At 34.8% G+C, this 20,620-nt stretch overlaps 1 long non-coding RNA gene across 1 annotated transcript; it reads right to left on the reverse strand.

Moving 5' to 3' along the window:
• Positions 1 to 7,734: 7,734 nt before the first annotated feature.
• Positions 7,735 to 10,422, reverse strand: LOC128672463 (uncharacterized). The gene is made up of 3 exons (XR_008404971.1): positions 10,276 to 10,422; positions 8,416 to 8,530; positions 7,735 to 8,117 (listed from the first exon to the last, which is right to left on the reverse strand). It is a non-coding gene; the product is annotated as an uncharacterized LOC128672463 (long non-coding RNA).
• Between the last annotated feature and the right edge of the window lie 10,198 nt (positions 10,423 to 20,620).

Raw genomic sequence — 20,620 nt, forward strand, 5'->3', positions numbered from 1 at the left:
AAATTTACATGCCCAAGCGGCATGTAAATTTAGGTGATTTACGCAAGCTTCCAAGTATCGAAGTTGGAGGAAAGAGTGTAATGGAACCGTGTGTCGCTTGCATTAGAGGTAAGGCGCACAGATTACCTTTTCCAAGGAGTGAGGCAGAGCGAGCTAGTGACAAACTTGGTTTGTTACACGCGGATTTATGCGGTCCAATGTCTGAACATTCGTATGGAGGTGCTCATTACATGTTTATCATTGTTGACGATTTTACGAGAAAAATGTTCGTTTATTTTCTCAAAGAAAAATCTCAAACTTTGAAAACTTTCAAAGATTTTGTGGTACATGTGGAAAATGAGACAGGTTTACAAGTCAAGAGTATACGGACGGATAATGGTACGGAGTTTGTAAATAAGAATTTTAAATTATTTCTTTCTAGCAAGGGTATAAGGCATCAGTTGACGGTTCCCTACACACCGGAACAAAATGGTGTTGCGGAGAGGTCGCTTAGATCCATAACGGAGATGGCGCGAACCATGTTATTGGATAAAGCATTAAATAAGAAATTTTGGGCAGAAGCTTGTAATGCAGCGGCTTATGTCAAAAATAGATTACCTCACAGTGCAAACAATGGGAAAATTCCGGAAGAAATGTGGACGGGAAAACAACAGAACTTGGATCATTTAAGGGTATTTGGTTCTTTTGCCTATTTACATATTCCTAAAGAGAAAAGAAAGAAATGGGACGCTAAGGTAAATAAATATATTTTTGTAGGGTACTGTGAAGATACCAAAGGCTATCGATTAGCAGATCCTAGCGATCCAAGAAAGATAATAACAGGAAGAGATGTTATTTTTATCGAAGGTTCAGATTTACAGTTAAAATCTGGTGAACTGGAATCTGAATTAAGTTCAAAGGTTGATTCTCCTCTAGAGACTGATGATAATGATAATGTTGTTCTATGGGAAATAGATCACTCTTCAAAGGTAGAGCCATCTACATCAACACCGGTAGTTCCTAATGATGTATCGAATGACTTATCTATTGTCGATGAAATCGGTACATCAAATGAAAATGATGTTGATAATTTTGAAGATTGCCATGAAGAGGAACCTAGATATCCTTTAAGGAATAGGATTTTACGCAGTACTCAAAGTGGATTATATTGTTATCATAGTTTAAATGATAAAGAGGAAGAACCGCGGACTTACAGAGAAGCATTAAGAAGGCCAGATAGTCATGAGTGGCAAGCAGCAATGGAACGTGAATTAGAGTCTATGAAAGAGCACGACGTTTGGAAGGTAGTTGAGAAACCGCCTGAAGCCAAAGTAGTTGGAAATAAATGGGTCTATAAATACAAATATGATGCTGACGGTAAAATGACATACAAGGCTCGTCTTGTCGCAAAAGGGTTTACACAGTCATATGGCGTAAATTATTTTGAGACATTTTCACCGGTCGTGAGAAGATCAACTCTAAGGTTGTTGCTGGCTTTGGCTGCGGAAAATGATTTACAGGTGCATCATTTCGATGTAAATACAGCATTTTTGAACGGGGATTTGCATGAGAAAGTTTATATGCTATTACCGGAAGGTTATGTTCAAAAAGATTCGAATAAAAAGGTTTGTTTATTGCAGAAGGCAATATATGGCCTTAAACAAGCCAGTCGTTCATGGAATGAAAAAGTAAATAGTGTCTTACTATCAATGTCATTTAAACGTTCTGACATTGATCACTGTTTATATTATAAAGATGATATTTTTATATGTCTTGATGTGGATGATTTTATTATATTTTTTAGAAATATAAACAGTAAATTAAGTTTACTGATGGGTTTACAAAAGGTGTTTAAAGTTAAAGATTTGAAGGAAGCCCGGCAAGTCTTAGGGATGGGCTTGGAGAGAAGAAATAATGATGGGTTCTTTCTACACCAGAGAAAGTTTATAGAAACTTTACTGAAAGACTTTAATATGGATAATTGCAAGCCGATTAAAGTCTCACTTGAGCTTAATCTACATAAAGTTTTGGCAGATGGGGGTGATGATGGTAAGGACTACCATAGTGATGACAAGAACTGCCAAGAAACTTTAAGATTTAGATACCAGTCTTTGGTAGGCGCTTTAAAATATTTAGCTTGTAATACTAGACCTGACATATCAGCCGCCGTGAGCTTCTTGGCTCAGTATAATTCATGTTGTCAGTCTGTACACATGAAGGCAGCTAGCGTGTATTGCGTTACCTGAAGGGAACGTATAACTTAGGCCTCATATTCCAGAAGTCTAATGAACTGTTTAATTATGGAATTACAGGGTATGTCGACGCTGACTGGGGAGGACAGATCAAGGATAGGAAGTCATATTCAGGATATATCTTCAAATTAGGATTGAATACCATTTCCTGGGAGTGCCGTAAACAAAACTGCGTTTCACTCTCGTCGACAGAAGCGGAATATGTTGCACTATCGGAGGCTTCTAAAGAAGCGACATATCTTTTACGGTTAGTGGAAGATATTGCAAACATCACTGATACTGTGGTTGTCAAAGTTAGAATTGATAACCAAAGTGCAATCGCTTTAGCTAATAACGCGATTGCTCACCGTCGCACTAAGCATATAGATATACGGTATCATTATGTTCGTCATTGCATCAATGAAAAGTTAATCGAGTTGGAGTACATACCTACTGAAGATAACATTGCAGATGTACTGACGAAACCTTTGCCTCGTGTAAAGTATGAAAAGTGTGTGTCTGGTTTGGGTTTATGTTTGGCTGTGTAATAGGGAATCAGAGTGACGAATGGTTACTTGAGAGGAAGTGTTGGTTGTTGCTAAGTTACTTGTTTACGATACGATACAATCAACCATTCCAGAATCTTGTTTTTATATTTTACAATATAATTACTCATCACTTCTGACCGCCACTGCGATACATTATTCCAATAATTACTACTCAACAAAACTTCCAAAATGGCTGCCAAAGACGCTCACCCCATCAGTCGGCCAGTAAACCTGTAAGTACCAACAGCAGTAAATCTCCAGTTGCACCCATAAATTGTGTTTACGACGAACTCATATGAGCTGCTTTTAATACACAAATCCAGGTGAATGAGCTCATTAAACTGCCTTAATTTCGGTAATCCTAAAAGTTTATCTTATTATTTTGTGATTGGATGTCAAATTGAAGCGGTAGCGGCGGTGTAAAAAGGAAGCGGTGGTGAGCCAGTGGGACGGTCCACCTGTGATCGAAAGATCCCAGGTTCAAATCTTACTCGTGCCACATGTTATTGTATAAAAAAAAAACAATTATGTAATTTTTTACAAAATTATTTTCATTTAATAACTTCGATTAAAAACTAAATTTAAAGATTAAATCGATTAAATTTGAACAAGATTAAATCTAATAATTTTAAAGAATCGACTGGGAATATTGTTATTTTGATAAACACACAATATTTTTATTTCACGGATACTCGTAATTCGCGTGTCAACTGCGTAGTCAATTTGAAGTTATTCATTTGAGTTCAACAATGCAATCGTCATTCCCGACAATGGAATCAATAAGCCCGTACCCGAAAAAGTCAATCAAGTTAATTAATCAAGAAATAAATTCATGTTCAACAAAATTGCCTGCCCGTAAAGCGAGGGATTCTATCTCTCAATAACTTCAACCATTTTTGATATGCTTTCTTTGTCACCGTTCCCTTTAAACCATTTCCCTCTCATCTGAGAATATCAGGTTACGAAATCTACTAGTGCTCTGCTGTGTTGTGCTAACTGAAGATAAGTTTCAAACAACTAATAGTTCAAAAATTACAAAGAGTAAAAGTTTAGGTCGCTGGTTGTGTAATAGTTAAGAGAAACGGTGCTAGTGTTTTTTCAATTAATAATTGAGATGCCTGTGAACCGAAAGGTCCAGGTTCCGACTATGAACTACTATAAAGAAAGAAGACTATGAAGAATGAAAAGGTCGTCCCAGTAGGGAAGGAACTATTCGACCTAAGCTAATAGAATTTCCTAATTTTCTTTTTTAAAATTCTATAAATTGTTCATAACTTACTTCTGTCAGCACAGCTTAGCACAGCTCCTGGCGAGTCGTTCTTATGGATCGAACTGGAATAACACTTGTAGATGCCTTTAGGCGACTTGAATAAAATCTGATAACTCTGTTAGCTATACGTTTAAAATTCTACTTGAAAAAGCGCCTGTGAAGGTCTAATTTCTAAACGATTTTATCTGAAATAAAACACGCGATAAGATTTATTAAAAGCTTTTATTTAACTTGATTTAACTTGTATGTATGTTAAGTACAAATCTTGAAAATCAATCAGATCAAATCAAATGACTCGTAAAAGATCGATAAGGAACAAATCCAACTTTTCGGATACAATCAGCCGACTGCGCTGACAGTTAAATTTTTACTGCCCTCTCCCGAACGGTACGGTTATGTTTCATTTTATGATTATCTACTTAATCATTATATAGGTTATTAAGTTTATAAGTCTTTATTATTGACGTCTTCCGACGTTTAGAATCATTGCTTGCGAGACGAGCAATTTCTGTTTGAAAATCAACTAAAAATACTGACAATTCGAAACTCTCTATATTATCTTAAAAGCTTGTATTACGTCTTTCTTCTTTACGAGGTAGACAGTGCCAGGAGTGTCGAAGGCCATGTTTAGGTGAAAATATTGGTGGGATTAAAATGTTTCTATTTTACGAGAATCTCCACTTTGTGTTCCTTTTTTAGTCGACTTTACAATTTGCTTTTGAAGTGAGAAAATGTATTTCCTAGTATAATTATGACAGACTAGCTTTTACCCTTGTCTTTTTCCGCGTGAATTTCCCATGGAAAATGTACTATTTACGGTATTAAAGGTAGCCTATATTCTCCGTATTCTGAACTAGGTACATTGTATGAGTAATTTTAAGAAGGTCGATTGAATAAATAAAGCGTGAAGAGGCAACAAAGAATCAAATAAACAAACGCGCATTTATAATATCAGTTGAGAAGTTGGAATTAAATTGATTTTACAATGATTTGGGTGTATAATGAAATGGCTATTTATGTTCTTAGAGCTCAATATTTGTGTAGTCATTAGTTTCAAGAGTTATAGAGGTACGATTCAGTGTCAGAAGGATGTTCAAGTAATGCGCGGCTTACCCGCCAATTTGTTAACTGAACGGGTACTGTCTTTGACAGAGGTAACTTATATGTGGATTCGAAACGCGTCAGTGTTGTATTAATTCCTACGAGCATCATGTACTAAACATATAGGTTTATTTATATCGTATGTAAAATTAAAAACTGTAAAGTAATTTTAAATTTATAAGTGATATATTTTTATTAATTGAATGAAAATGTTAGTCAATTCATAAACTACGGCAAAATCTTGATGTAGAAAAGTAAAAATATGTAGTAAGTAGAATAGAATGGTTTCATTTATTCGTGTAAACATATTTTGGGAAATTTAATTTTCTGTTCATTATATCTACCATAGTTACCTAAATTGTAAGTTTTTAATTTATTTATGTACTCATGGTCTTCTCAGAAAATGTACCTTTAGAAAGTCAACGCACTATGGCTCCATAAATAATGACAAGAAAGTTGTTATGTGTTTCATTCCACGTAATGATCACGATCCACAGTCATGAGGAATACGACTATGATGAAGAGTTGACATTTAAGAGTTGAAAACACTTAGGAGTAAATCGCTACTATTCGATCGTTACTTATCCATGACAGTATTTAACAAAAGGAAGTCAAATCTTGCTACTTATGAAGAAGAGTGGTTCAACTCTCATCCGTAACCAATTGCGCCTTCCAAGAAATCGCACCGCTCTACCAAACACTATTTAATTAAAATTCAGCGAGGCTTGAGTCCGGCTCTCGCCAACGCCGGTCTTCGTAGTAGCAACGGACTCCCCGAAATACTGGCTGGAAATTTTACTTATATACAAACAAACGAAAAAACTTTAACATCGCGATTTAGATGCGCTCGTTCGATTGGTCATTTTGCACGCGGCCGAATGGAACCGTTCCGCTTACACTCTCGGATGCGCGTGTTTAAAATACAATAAAAATCTTATCTTTGGTAATATCTACATGTTAAAAAACACGATTTTACGATGTTCACGATACTTTACTAATTTTAAATTACATCTTTTTTTGCTTATTTACCGGCCATTATTATTATTATTATTCTATATAATCTTGTTGGAATGAAAAGTTGTATCTCGGAGCGGAAAGTTCGTAAGGAAAATATCGACAGCTCACTAAGTGACAAATGGTCAAAGTAAAAGCAGGATGCTGGACGCACGCCAGGTAACCTATAGAATCATAGACATATTATAGTGAATATTTGTAGACGAAATTATGAATGTAATAAAGATATAAAGTCAATTATTTGCGTTAATCATAGCTTTAAAAAAAAAAAATATATATTGAAACCCCGCAGACTAGCAATTATCAGTATAATTATTAAGTTACTTCATCGGAAACTTTTGACTAACATCAAGACGTTCATGTTAAATGTTAATTGATGGTAATTACACTCGAGACATGATTTTGCTTTTAGATGTAATTAATGTGTTCCAAATTATAACTAATTAACAGATAAAACTCAACGCTTTGAATAACATAAAACGATGGTTTGATGTGATCCTTAATAAGTGTAACTTTGATGTTTAAAAAAATAAATTATTAACACTTTATAACAAAACAATTGGTGAGAAGAAAAGTCCATTGAGGCTCTAACTATCATCTCCGTATATTCCCATTTAGTTGGAGGCTGTGACACCGCGAAGCCAATGTTCTGCGTAAAAAAGTATCCTTTTTTAATTTGGATAAAAAATTTGTTTTTGCAAGCAGTAGCAAGTGAAAGATCGGCTACATTGTAAATTCTGATATTGCTGTAACGGTATAGGCCACAAGTCTCGATAGAGACAACAATCTGGGTTTGATTATCGATGGCCAGATGAAATTCGTGACACTTTGTTGTGTTTCGTCATGTTCTTATAAGATTCGAGAATATTTTTACAGGTCTCAATACAGCTGTAGTTCTCCATACAGTCTCGGCAATTCTCTATTGTTGCCTATAGCTAATAGGCAATGATAGATCAGACAATCTATCATTGCCTATCAACAGATCTAGCCAATGTGACTTTTAGTCGCCTCATCATATCCAACGGAAGATGTACAGGTTTACTGGTATCAAACGCAAAACCTCCCTACATTAAAATAAGCAACTTTTGTTCTATGACTTTTCGTGATTCGTATTTTTTTTTTCATATAAAAAAATTATACATAATTTGCGATTCTACACATCTTTACTCTACATAATAGCCAGGCACCGCGAGACAGTACAGTAGCTTTATGTAACGGAATCGATCATAGAGTTAACGTTTTATGGAATCGATATTAAAACAAAAAAAAAGGATTTTCTTTTGTTTTTTTATTACGTTTAGACAAAAGTCGTAGAACAAAAAAGATGTCAGTTTCTATGTACCTTATGCGCCTTTGGAAGGTTATGCGTTAGATACCAGTAACCCTGTATATATATATATATATATATATAATTATACGTTTTGGGGCCGAAGCAAAGCTCACACTCCACAAGCCCAGTGGGACCCGTTAAGTGAAATATTTTTTCCTATTATTTCCATAAAGGTCCTTTTACAGAAGCTTCAAATACTAAACCGATTTTGTGAAGATATAAAGTTTTATAACATCGATATATCACACAGTATTTGCTAGTTTCCGTCATAACGTTTTACTATGCACATAATTTAGTTAGACTACGAAGCCCATGTAAACGAGGCATTAAAGAATTAGCAAGTTCAATATCCAAGCTCAAAGTGAATCTAAGGGTGAGTTGCACCATCAAATTTGACGTTGATTTTAACCGATGCACCCCTGACGTTTAGATAAACTGGTGTACTTTTCGTTTATCTGTGCATGTTAAAGTTAATCAACGTCAAAGTTGACGGTACACCCACCCTAAGCAAACATGACATACCTAGATTGTATCTAACTTTATTGATACCGCGACTATAACTATAAGATCCACATGAAGTCTTTGGATAAAAGGCTGCGGTGAAGTTTGGTTCCCCGTTTCATGTTCACCTGCGCTTTGGAAGTCTGCAATAGAGTTAATATAAGTAATTATTTGGCGTCATTAAGTTATACTATCCTAATTTGAATTAAGAATTTTGAATTTGAATACGAATTAAGTTTTACAAATTTAAGTACTCGATTATATAAATGAACCAAAGTGATACCAATAAAACCTGGCTACAAATAAATAAAACAGTACATATAAAGAGAAACATATCTTTTTAAATCACAAGCTTTTAACTTGCAATGTATAAAGTATTGTAATCTTGTAACTCAACTTTGAAGCAGATATTAACAACAAGAGTCAACATCTTATACATACGTTTAGTTTGGATGACAATGCATTATTATGATAAGCAAGACCCGGCTCTCGACGAAAGAACTCTTGAACGGTTTACTGCACGAACATATTTTTTTTTGTCACGCATTGATGCTATCTGACAACAAAAATCACATATCTTGTGATAAAAATCTCATATTTGTAAAAAAACTTATTTTAGTAGATTCTAGAACTGGATATGTTTATTGTAATCATAAGCGATGTGCAATTAAACTACAAAAATTCCACTGCGATTATAATAAAAATAAGAAAGAGAGAGAATACCCGAGAAGGATAATTAGGAGGATTTATCTCGAAAGATGCGATGTCTAGTAAAAATTTAATCTATGCCAGGCCCATTTATCGAAGGAGAAATATTCAAGGGCCTTCATAATAAAAATTAAGCAGTTTAAATAAGCACAAAGGGCATTTTTGTTTGAACAAATCTCTTTGAGTTGCTCTTCAGTTCCTACTTTAATCTAACGAATCGTTTGAGATATTATTTAATTAAACACGTTAATTTGAAGCTCGAGATAAATTTTGATTGGTTGTTGATTTTTCGGGTATTATTTTATGAAAAGTCATCCTGGAATTTTGCGCTGTCTACTTTTTTTAAAAATATCTTTTAATTTGCGGCCAGACACTCTGTTTTATAAATTTGTTTCGTTTTGAAACTCGATATTATTCTACTTTTTCATTGTGATATTAATTTTCTGATCTTTTTTAACCGCTTATATTATGTTACACAATGACACGTGTTACCATAATTAGTCAATTTAAGAAAAATAAAAAAGATAAAGTATTAATGAATAGTTTTTTGACATTTTACAGTGATACAAATAATTTTAAATTCACAGAGTGTGTAGCTCACGCATGTCAATGTTTGTATACACATATCTATAGTTAATGGTATGTGTGAGACTTTACGGTGTGTGGTTCCCGCTCTAAAATCACTCAAATTGCTCCCGTGGACGACTAAGGAATAATAAGCCTGCACAGCTGATAGGCAAAAATGACATTCCCAAAGTGGGTTGACGTCAAGCTTTCGATTACAGGCAAATCTTTAAAATTTACAGGTTAACAGTTTATATTTCAGGACGCCACATCCGAGAATGGAACTGAGATCACGCGAGAATGAGAGTGAGATGAGAATTTTCAAAAAGAAGTTAATCCGACCGCCTTAAACTTCAGGACCCATTTTAAAACACGCTATTTTCAAAAGATTTTCGCTACTAACCGATAAATTGTGGCGCAGACTTTAAAGATACCAATCGATTCCACGGCGTCTCGATACATTACGAGCGCACTCGATCATTATCTGATCGATGTTAGATAATCGTCTTCAGTGTTGCAACGTCGATTTTAAAAATCGTCTCATATTTTTGATACATTTTATCTTGGGAACTTAAGGTGAGGTCATCTTAATATTAATACTTAATTATTATATTTTACTAGCCCGCAGCTTCGCCCGCGTGTATTTTCCACGGGAACAGTTATTTTTCCTGGAAGAAAAGTACCCTTATGTCCTTCTCCATACTTCAAACTACATATTGTACGCAACATTTTAAGAAGAGGTCAGAAACAACGGTCAGCTTTGACGTTAACTTTAACCTACTCGCCGCCTTAAAGTTAACGTCAAAGTCGACTGGTGCAACGCACCCTGATATTGTGAATTTGGTAACGTTAATAAACCCTGCTTTTCGTACACGTGAACGTGCGTGACGTAACGTAACGTAACGTAACGTACGTACGTAACGTCTAGTTTAAAAAATTATCATAATAGTAAAACACGCCTGGCAGCTATTAATAACTAATAAATAAAATATGTAAACCGCGAAGTCGCATACAAAGTTGTATCCTCACGTTAGCAAAACAAGTTAGTCCAAACTGCAGCTCATATGAAAAGTTGTACAAAGTTTGTATGGTACTGTTTCATGAATAACGTTCACGACACTTTAGCTGTCTGTATAAATTTTAATACACAATTGTTGGCGCTACGTTCCGTGTTAAGTGAATTGGAAAGTTGATATATAATATCTGTTTTTGTTTTTGCTTAACTTTTATTACGATTAAATTGTATTAAATATATTATTTACAAGCTTTTTCACCGCGGCTTCGCCTGCGTGAATTTCCCACGGGATCAGGTATGTTTGAGACTTTACAGTGTGCGGTTCCCGCGCTAAAATTACTCAAATTACTCCCGTGGATCACTAAGAAATGATAAGCCTTCACAGCTGATAGGCAAAAATAACATTCCTCAACATGAATGGTCACACTTCAAACTAATGTATGCACATTTTTAAGAAGATAGGAGAGCGTGAAGAAGTAACATACAAACTTACTTTCGCTGTTATAATAATATTAGTTAGGATAATTACGATTGTGATTATCTATTGGTATAGTCTCGTAACAGGCTAATGAGTAATTTTACATTGGCTTAGTGTTATAATGATCGAATCGAATCGATATGAATGATTGTTGATCGCAGAGTGGTCGTAATGGTGTCCATCCGTATTTTCGAATGTTTGTAAATGAATATAATATGATTCACTACTCATAATAAAAACACATACAATAATAACCGTCAATCATCATCGAGTGTGTTATTGCTAACACCGGTGTCAGATTTTATTCGAGTCGCCTAAAGGCATCTGACAAGACTTTTACGATAACTTACTCCATCTAGTGGCAGATAGTCGGATACACACTAGTGAAACTGTTAACCAGTGTGCAGGTTTCCTCACGATGTTTTCCTTCACCGGAAATCAGTGGTGGTCTATGAAAACTACTATATATGAATCAGATTGGTATACAAACTCATATGACACGAGTAGGATACGAACCTGAGACCTTTCGATCCACAGGCGGCCGTCTTAACCATTACACCACCACCGCTTCACCGTCCATAATGTTCTTTTACCCGTGGAAAATCACATAATTATGTTACGCTGATAACTTATTGATGCCAATATAAATAAATACATTAGGAAAAATCACATTAATATTGCGCTGGCCCCAAAGACTTGTGTTTTGGGATACAACTTCATACAATTTCTGCGTTGTGTGTCGACGGACGTCAAATGTCTTATTTAAATAATTCGCGAATAAAGTAATAACAATTTATCTAACTTTAGGTAATCAACTTCTTTCCCTTCACATTCAAGCCATTCAAGTTCCGAGTACAAACTTGATAGTTCTCCGAAATATTGGCCTAACTTGAAAGTAAATATTTATTTTAGAACTCTGTCGTTTCAATAGCAACATGAAATTTCTCTTAGACTCCATACCGCTCTAACTTGGCAAGTTTGTATAATGACTAACTGCGTCTTTGTATTTACTTCAATTTTGCTTTTGAAACCAAAACCTTTGTCTACCAAAGTCGTGCCGTAAAAAACATTTTTTTTTTTCAGCAGATTGAAAGTAAGTTCTAGATTTGTGTTATGGGATACTGACAATATTTTATACAATATTTTATAACATATACATATATAGATAAACATCCAAGACCCGGGCCAATGAGAAAAATATAATTTTCCATAATGACCCGACCGGGTTTCGAACCCGGGACCTCTCGGTTCAGAGGCAAGCGCTTTACCACTGCTCCAACGAGGTCGACAATAATAGCGAAGATTATTATCGCCATTTTTTTTTATTTGTTCGTATTCCAATGGAGTATTGTTAATTTCGACAAATGAGATACTATTATATCGATTAAAGTTTTCAAAAGTGTCTGTGAAGGTCCACTTTTTGATTAAAAACATTTTTTTTTTCATTTTTACTTTGACTATCGGTTGTTCTCTAGGTTAGTTGGTTTTGTATAACACCTGTACAGTTTTACCTACCAAGCACAACTTTGATGGGTACTAGAGTACAGATTTCTTACTGATGTTTTGTTTTTCTTTATAGAAAGAAAACGTGTAGCCGTGTAGCGGCATATTGTACCTAACTATACTTTCATGAGCTACATTGGTTCGAACCTGGGACCTTTCGTATACATATTTAAATCTTAACCACTGGACTACCAGCGAATCGATAAGAAAATTATCACATAATCTGTCGAGACAGTGAAAAAATTAAAAGTAAGTGCAGTGTCTCCTATTGGCTGGCAACACTCGGTGATTATCAACCAATCTAGGACATCTTATTTGGTATTGCAATGGCAAAAAATATAAGTCGTTCGTCGAAAATCTGTTCATTTTTTCACTTTCTTGATATACTGTACTATGTTGTGTAAAGAAATTGAACCCTGCGGCGAGTTTTCAAACGTAACACATATAAATATTCTGGACACATTTTCCAACTATCCGTCAAAGAACAAAGTGCCCTGCTGGAACGAATTGGGAATTGGGATAAGGTTCTATGCTCTGATATTGGATTTGCGACAATAGGACTATATCGCAATAACTTCCAACTGGAATGATTGAACTAAAATTGTATAAGAATTATTAAAAAAAAAACACTCTTTTAAAACTGTACTGTTTCCCGATAGCTTTAAAAGGTGAAATGAATATTTAGTTATTATATTTATATATAAAATTGTATAAAATTTATAAAAAAAAAACACTCTTTTAAAACTGTATTCCTGATAGCTTTAAAAGGTGAAATACATATTTAGTTATTATATTTATTTATTACAGAAAGGAATAAACTATTTATATTGTATAGAATAATATTGGAAATTTATTATTTTGGGAAATTTATTTTATTGTTTAGCTTTTATTAATATAAATTGAGGTTTTAATTACACACACATATTTGTAACCAAAAAGTGAATTGTATAACCAAAAATTACCTCAAAAAAAATTATTTACACACGAAATTCTCATTGTTTTTTTTTTTTATCATTTGGGTATTATCTTTCAATTCCATTATAATATTAATTTTTGTTATATCGATTTTGATGTATTATACAAATATGCTGCTATTGAACTCACTCTCACTTTCATCTGCGCATTCTTCCAGCTTCTTCCTCAGCCGCCTACATTTTTCTCTATACTTCTATTCTAGAACCTGCTAGACATTGACAACCTGATATAGTTATTGGCAGATTCGGCATACATTACCGGTTTTTGACGACCTCGGTGGCGCAGTGGTAAGGTTCTAGCGACTGAACCGAGAGGTCCCGGGTTCGATCCCCGGTCGGGTCATGATGGAAAATGATCTTTTTCTGATTGGCCCGGGTCTTGGATGTTTATCTATATATGTATTTGTTACAAAATATAGTATCGTTGAGTTAGTATCCCATAACACAAGTCTCGAACTTACTTTGGGGCTAGCTCAATCTGTGTGATTTGTCCTAATATATTTATTTATTTATTTATTTTCATTGCGGAAAATAAAAGCTGTCATACAGACTACGCAATGTGCATAGGTCTGTTTGAGTTCGGCGGTAGTTTGTAGCTGACACCACCTAATATCTACTTAACTATTTCATACTAACTGTCCATAAAGTTCAAAATACACTACATTTCAAGCTAAAAAAGTAAGTTTCTCAAGACGAGGTGCTGGAGTGTTGCCAGCTTCACTTAATGAATCTAGTTTGAATAAATTTCTTCCGTATGTCTCTGTTTTGATAAGGAGCGCCAATTTTGTGTCTGTGTCGCAGCCAAACGGTTAAATAGCTATTCACTTTTTACGGCGTGTGTTTGCCACCCTAAAATAGGACCACTCTGTTTGCTTAGGCATTATTTTAGTAGGCCAGGAGTTAGGTTCGATTCTCACATATTTTGCTTGGTGATTCTTATTTTATACTGTACTAGACGCCCGTCCCGATTTCGCTTGGGTAAAACATAATACATTTTATACCTGAACCTTCCTCAAGACAAACTATTTGTTGAGGCTGGTATTCTGAGATACAGGCTCTGCTTAGTTCAGACACCAGTCTCTCACAATCTTATTTTGTATTCATGATAATACTTGTATTAATTATATTTAGGAACACAGTTCTAGAAAGATTGTGGAGACAAATGAAATTTTTTTGATTTTTTTTTTGTTGAAAGCCGCATGAAAATCCTTGCAGTAGTTTTTGAGTTTATCGCGAATAAACCGACAGACGCGGCAGTGGACTTTGTTTTATAATATGTAAGGATAATCTTTTTTATCAGCATTCGATCACAATCATAACATGTTTTTATTTGTACACTTTTTGATCTTGTACTATGTTATACTATAAGAAAAAAAAAAGTTTGAATCAATAATGCTAATTCCTTCTGGACAGAATTTAAATGAGTTCCTTTCGGCATTACTTCTCAGCGACGGTCGTGCCGAAAGTAGTTTGTAACTTTTTGAGAAAATTTTACGGGTTTTATATTTACATATTAGCGAAGATACATTTCGATTGCAGTGCAGGAAAGATTTTGTTTTTTAATAATATGTCAATTGTCGATTATATAATAGCGTTGCCTTACGTTGCCGAACTGACAGCACGACCACAACGCAGCGACAAATGACACCATCCACAACAACACACACTTGAAAAGAGAGAAAGATTACTATTTAATTGTAATATTGTCGCATAATACCACCTGAAAGGCTCAAACATTCCTTTGTTTGTTGGGTGTCCGCACTAATCCTATTGGCAGCACCTGCTTCTAACAAACGAGGGTACCAAATCCCACAGCCGTCTGTCATGCCATTATGCTGTTGTTAGTGTTATTAGCTGATAAACTATATCTTACTGTTGTATAATTTATTATTAATCTATTACAATACATCTAATGTTCACGTTGGATAGTGACCAACACTGTTCAAATGAGTTTCTTTCGGCATTTCTTCTCAGCAGTGGTCGTTCCGAAATGCCAGTAGTTTGTAGCTTGTGAGAAATAACTATAAATATAAAAATTGACGAGAAAAAGTGCCGGGAAGGTCTAATTTCTCAATGAATGATTTGAATTTGAATTTAATAGATTTAAGGCGCTTTGTACCAGTATATTCAAGTTGTACTTGATTTAAATTTTTGTTTGTAATTTTTGACAAAAAATTAAATTAGTGCACTAAACGTGTATACAAAATTACAGTTCTCTAAAGATTATCTTAAAAACTGAGTTGGAACGTTCCGACTGAACTACCATAGTTACCTTCATACATACGAGTATTTTGTTGGTTATATAAAAACTTGTAAATACTGGTCAAAAGCGAATATGATTCGCGCGTATTTTTTCTGTTTTCAGATTTATTATATAAGACAATACTTATACTGATACAAGGTCTACAGGATGTACGCGATAGTTTTTTATCTCCTTGTGAAATTGTAAATTATGCGACTCTGTTGATCATGTCAACTTACAAATTTAGATCTGAAAGCAATCGTACTAAATGAAATAAATAAAACTAAATTAAACTAATATCACTGAACGCATGATCTTGAATTATTGATGAATGTTTGAGACATGAATAGATCCTATTAATAAAAAAAAAACTAATTCCAGTGTCTGACAACTAGGGGCATAAGAAAGCGGACCCTGGGCTTCAACGCTCAATGGCTAAGTAAGATACCCGAGAAAGCGCTCAATAATGAGAGATAATGTTACCAACGTCCAAAAATGGAAAAATTGGAAATTGGAAATGCGAAGAAATGGAATTATCTACAAATATTTTCTTTCCATTTACTCGATCTCTTAATGCCGGAATAACAAATTGGGCCGAGAGATGTGAGCGCAGTTTAATCAAAAATTAAGCCGTAAACTTCCGCTATCCCCGAATTTTATGATGGATTTTCGATATTTTTATTATTTTTCATGTTCTTCACCGTTCGTTCTATTATCATTTCAATCGTTGAAAGCATTTATTATATTTTGAAATTTAAAATTTTTAAAAGTTTTATTTTATAAATATGTTAAACGAATCAAAACATTTATTCAGAAGTTTCAAAAGACCTTCACGGGCACTTTTTGACGTTTTTAAGTACATTCTGTATAAAAAAAAAAAATGTCAAAAGAAACTCATAAAGTTAAAGGTAAAGTAAAGGTTTTGACGACGTTGATGGCGCAGTGGTAAGGTTCTTGCCACTGAACCGAGAGGTCCCGGGTTCGATCCCCGGTCGGGTCATGATGGAAAATGATCTTTTCCTGATTGGCCCGGGTCTTGGATGTTTATCTATATATGTATTTGTTATAAAATTTAGTATCGTTGAGTTAGTATCCCATAACACAAGTATAGAACTTACTTTGGGGCTAGCTCAATATGTGTGATTTGTCCTAATATATTTATTATTATTATTATAAGGTCCCTATCATGCCAGAAGGGCTTACTATTATTGGTGAAATTAAATTGAAAGTATGGAGCTAATGGCGGAGCGGTCAGCGCATTCGGCCTGTGATAGTGGCGGTTAAGACACTCTCACAATGGTCGATCATTGGATGGGTGACCAAAATTATCTTGAGCACCTCCGTGCTTCGGAAGGCACGTTAAGCCGTTGGTGCCGGTTTTTTTATGCAGTCTTTCACACCCGCCAATCCGCAATCATGGTGGGTTATGGTCATTCTCCTTATCTGTTAGTATGGCTAGTGTCCTAGTAAAGGAACTACTGGACCCTCACCTCCGCTTCAACCGCTTAATTGCAAGCAAAAGCCACTAACTAAATATATGTAAGTGGCCCAAATAATTGACCTCAATCCGGTTAATCCAAAACCGTATTTATCCGAGGAAGTTGTTTACCAGTATCAATAGTAATTACGTAAACAGGACTTAAATCAAAATTTCAAATTATGCTGGTCGGTTCCTGGTTTGTTTTCGTTAGGTCTGATCGTTTAAAACCCTTTTTGAAATATGTATTTGTGACCTTGCAATATCAGTCATAACAATATATTTATAATTATTATTTTTACTTCAGGTAACAGAAATTGATAGCTTATTACTTCAGATGGTTTCGTTTGTTTCTGTGCCCAATGTCGTAAAAAATGATTCAGTATTTTTTGAACTTTTGAACTAATATTCATTAAAAAAAATATTAGTTAAAAAAATGGATGGATAGTATGTAGTAAGGATATGAGATTCCCGCTAACCACAAAAATTGACTGTTTATATTGTATGTAATGTGGCACAAAATCTATTACAGGCCAATCTTACAAAACTATTGTAACAAAATAGTGCAAACATAAACATAAAATTTCTCTGAAAAATTATTTACAGATGCCTTATGCCAAATTTGTGGATCAAGTCTCATTTAAATGAGTATTCGAAATTGAAATCGTAACATTTACTCAAAATAACACAGTCTGATCTGAGTAACTTCCTCTGTGACGTATGTCACTGCTTGACATAATTCTCCTCTGATTTCATCTATAATATAAAATATCGCCTAATTTACACCACTTATAGTGAAAGAAATATAATAAAATATCCACCGTCAAGTTCTATAGAGAGTAAATTATTACCCGTGGAATCGCATTCATCAAAACTTGAGAATTAGCCCCGTCCCTAATTAAACCTGCCAGAGCTGACTCCCAGGGGCCTTCGAATCTTACGCAAATATTGGCGTTGAATAAAACTTTTATTAAGGCTTTATTGGCGCTTAATATCGTGATCCTTTTGTCAGCAAAGATTTGGAATCGTTTGAATGAAAAGCCTATTTTGGGATCGCGATATGAAGTTTGTGGGTTTGACTGAAGCTTAATCTACGTTTGGGTGAAGCAATAAGAAATGTCACAGATGGATTTTGAGGCTGTGATCATATTATATCCGGCAGCTAAATGGGTCGATGATGTAAAGGAAATTGCTGGCAACAACTGGATGGGGATTGCCCAGGACAGAGATGGTTGGCGGAGACGGAAGGAGAGGAGGCCTATGCCCAGCAGTGGGTCACGGAGAGCTGCAAATGATGATGATGATGATCATATTATTAATTAAATACTAGCATGCCATGGTTTTTGACATGGTCACCACGCAGGTCGCTATCTGGAATTCAATTCAAATCATTTATACAGAAATTCACAGACATTCACAGGTACTTTTTCACGTCAATTTTTATATTAAATAGTAATTTCTCACAAGCTACAAACTACTGGCCCACGTAACAATGTACGTGGTCACGTAAAACTGAGGTCATGGGTTCACTTCCCAGCGCGGGAAAATATTTGTACCTGTGATCACAACAGATGTTTATCTGCGGTTCTAGTTGTGGTTCGTTTCTGTGTTGGTTACCATCGAACCTGCAATACAATTTTAGAGCTAATTGTGGTACAACACGTCCCAAATCGCACATTCACCGTGACAAATACTCTTTATCCCCGGCCTATGTGCTATTCCAAGCATAGAATCTCTACATCAATTTTGATTCGTTCGGCAGATTTTGTGTGATGTGTGAACAAAATTATAGACGGAAAAACAGACAAAAATTGTGATAAATCGTTCCCGAAGAATGTTGATTTCGGGTTGGCCTTTGGACGTAATACCAAGTAAAATTTTCATAACTTAAAACTATTTAAGTTCATTTCTTACTTTGGGGCATACAGCCAGCAGTGAAACCAAAACTCAAAACTGTAATGAGAGAAAATACACAATTCTTTTTTTTTACTGCACAATTTCTGTGAACAGATTCGGATTATGAAACTGAGTCTATATCCAATATACAAATTGATGTCAAAAAATTGTCTTATCTTCCATACAATCAGTTGATCGGATTGAGAGAAGACGACCTTTTTTGTTTTTCAATCTTGTTTATTTTATACATGTCGTTGTATTCCATGCTGATGTACTCGTATGTTGTGAATTTGAGCTGTGAATAAAGAAGTTTATTTGTTAGACAAATTGAAAAGAACCCCCGAATTTCGATATTAATTTCGCTACAACTTTTAAATGGCTGATCCGATTGGCATGAAATATGGCTAAAAACACTCGGGATAAAATTATTTATGACACAAAAAAAAAAACTAAACGAAAATCGGTTCATCCGTCGAGCTACGATGCCACAGACAGACACGTTAAACTTATGGCACCCCTCTTTTTGCGTAGGGATTTAAAAATGCCCGGCATATAGACAGCATAATAGGTACACTTGACAACAAATAAACCTGGTACGTACATTCTGACCCCAAAACATTACAAAAATTGTGAGTGGAATGGACGAGAGTTCGAAGCTTTGTTTCAGTTTTAGAATGACTAAACTTTGTCGTCGAATGTTTTTGTTCTCTTAAGCGAAACAACAAAGTTTTTTATTCCATGAAAGACATTTTGGCGCGAGTAAAAAACAAATATTGGAATTACTTTCAATATTAAAATGGTTTTGTATAAAATTCACTAGTTTTCGTAAGTATCTATCCATATTATGCATACATCCATTCTATTCTAACGTTATAAAGAGAAAAGATTTGTTTTTGTTTGTGAATGAATAACCTCAACAACTTCTCGGCCGATTTTGATGAAATTTTGCACAGAGACTAGACTATGAGAATATATTAATCATTATTATGATTAATTTTTACGTTTACTTACTCTTTTGAATTGATAAAAAAAAAGATCGGTCAAGACTCTCATTTTCTTAGTAAACTAATGTTATGTTATCCTATATGTTAGTAGAAAATAATTATTAACTTTAAAATAAATAAATATAAATAAATAAATATATTAGGACAAATCACACAGATTGAGCTAGCCCCAAAGTAAGTTCGAGACTTGTGTTATGGGATACTAACTCAACGATACTATATTTTATAACAAATACATATATAGATAAACATCCAAGACCCGGGCCAATCAGAAAAAGATCATTTTCCATCATGACCCGACCGGGGATCGAACCCGGGACCTCTCGGTTCAGTCGCTAGAACCTTACCACTGCGCCACCGAGGTCGTCAATAAATTATTGTGCAGCACATTCCTGCACCATCGCCCGGTAATAGTGCAACAATGGTTTGTATACACGCAATCGAGCTTGCCTGCGATTATGCGCTTTTGTATATAGTGAACTAGCCTTTTCCCGCGGCATCGCCCGCGTGAATTTGAATTAAACATGATTTCCATACATACTTTCATCCCCCCCCTTTCACTAGTCATTTGGGAGTTAATTTTTTAAAAATTAAATGCACACCAAATTTCATCAAAGTCGATCCAGAGGTTTAGCCGTGAAAGTGGAACAGATAAACAGACAAACTTTATCATTTATATCTTAAGTGTGCATTATTCGTTTAATTAAAGATTTTTTTATGTTAACTTATTTTCCTTTTCCACGTCTTTAATAGAATCGTTTCGGCGGTAACGATTTGTGTAGTTT

Source organism: Plodia interpunctella, chromosome 9, assembly GCF_027563975.2.
Source record: "Plodia interpunctella isolate USDA-ARS_2022_Savannah chromosome 9, ilPloInte3.2, whole genome shotgun sequence".
Lineage (NCBI taxonomy): Eukaryota > Metazoa > Arthropoda > Insecta > Lepidoptera > Pyralidae > Plodia > Plodia interpunctella.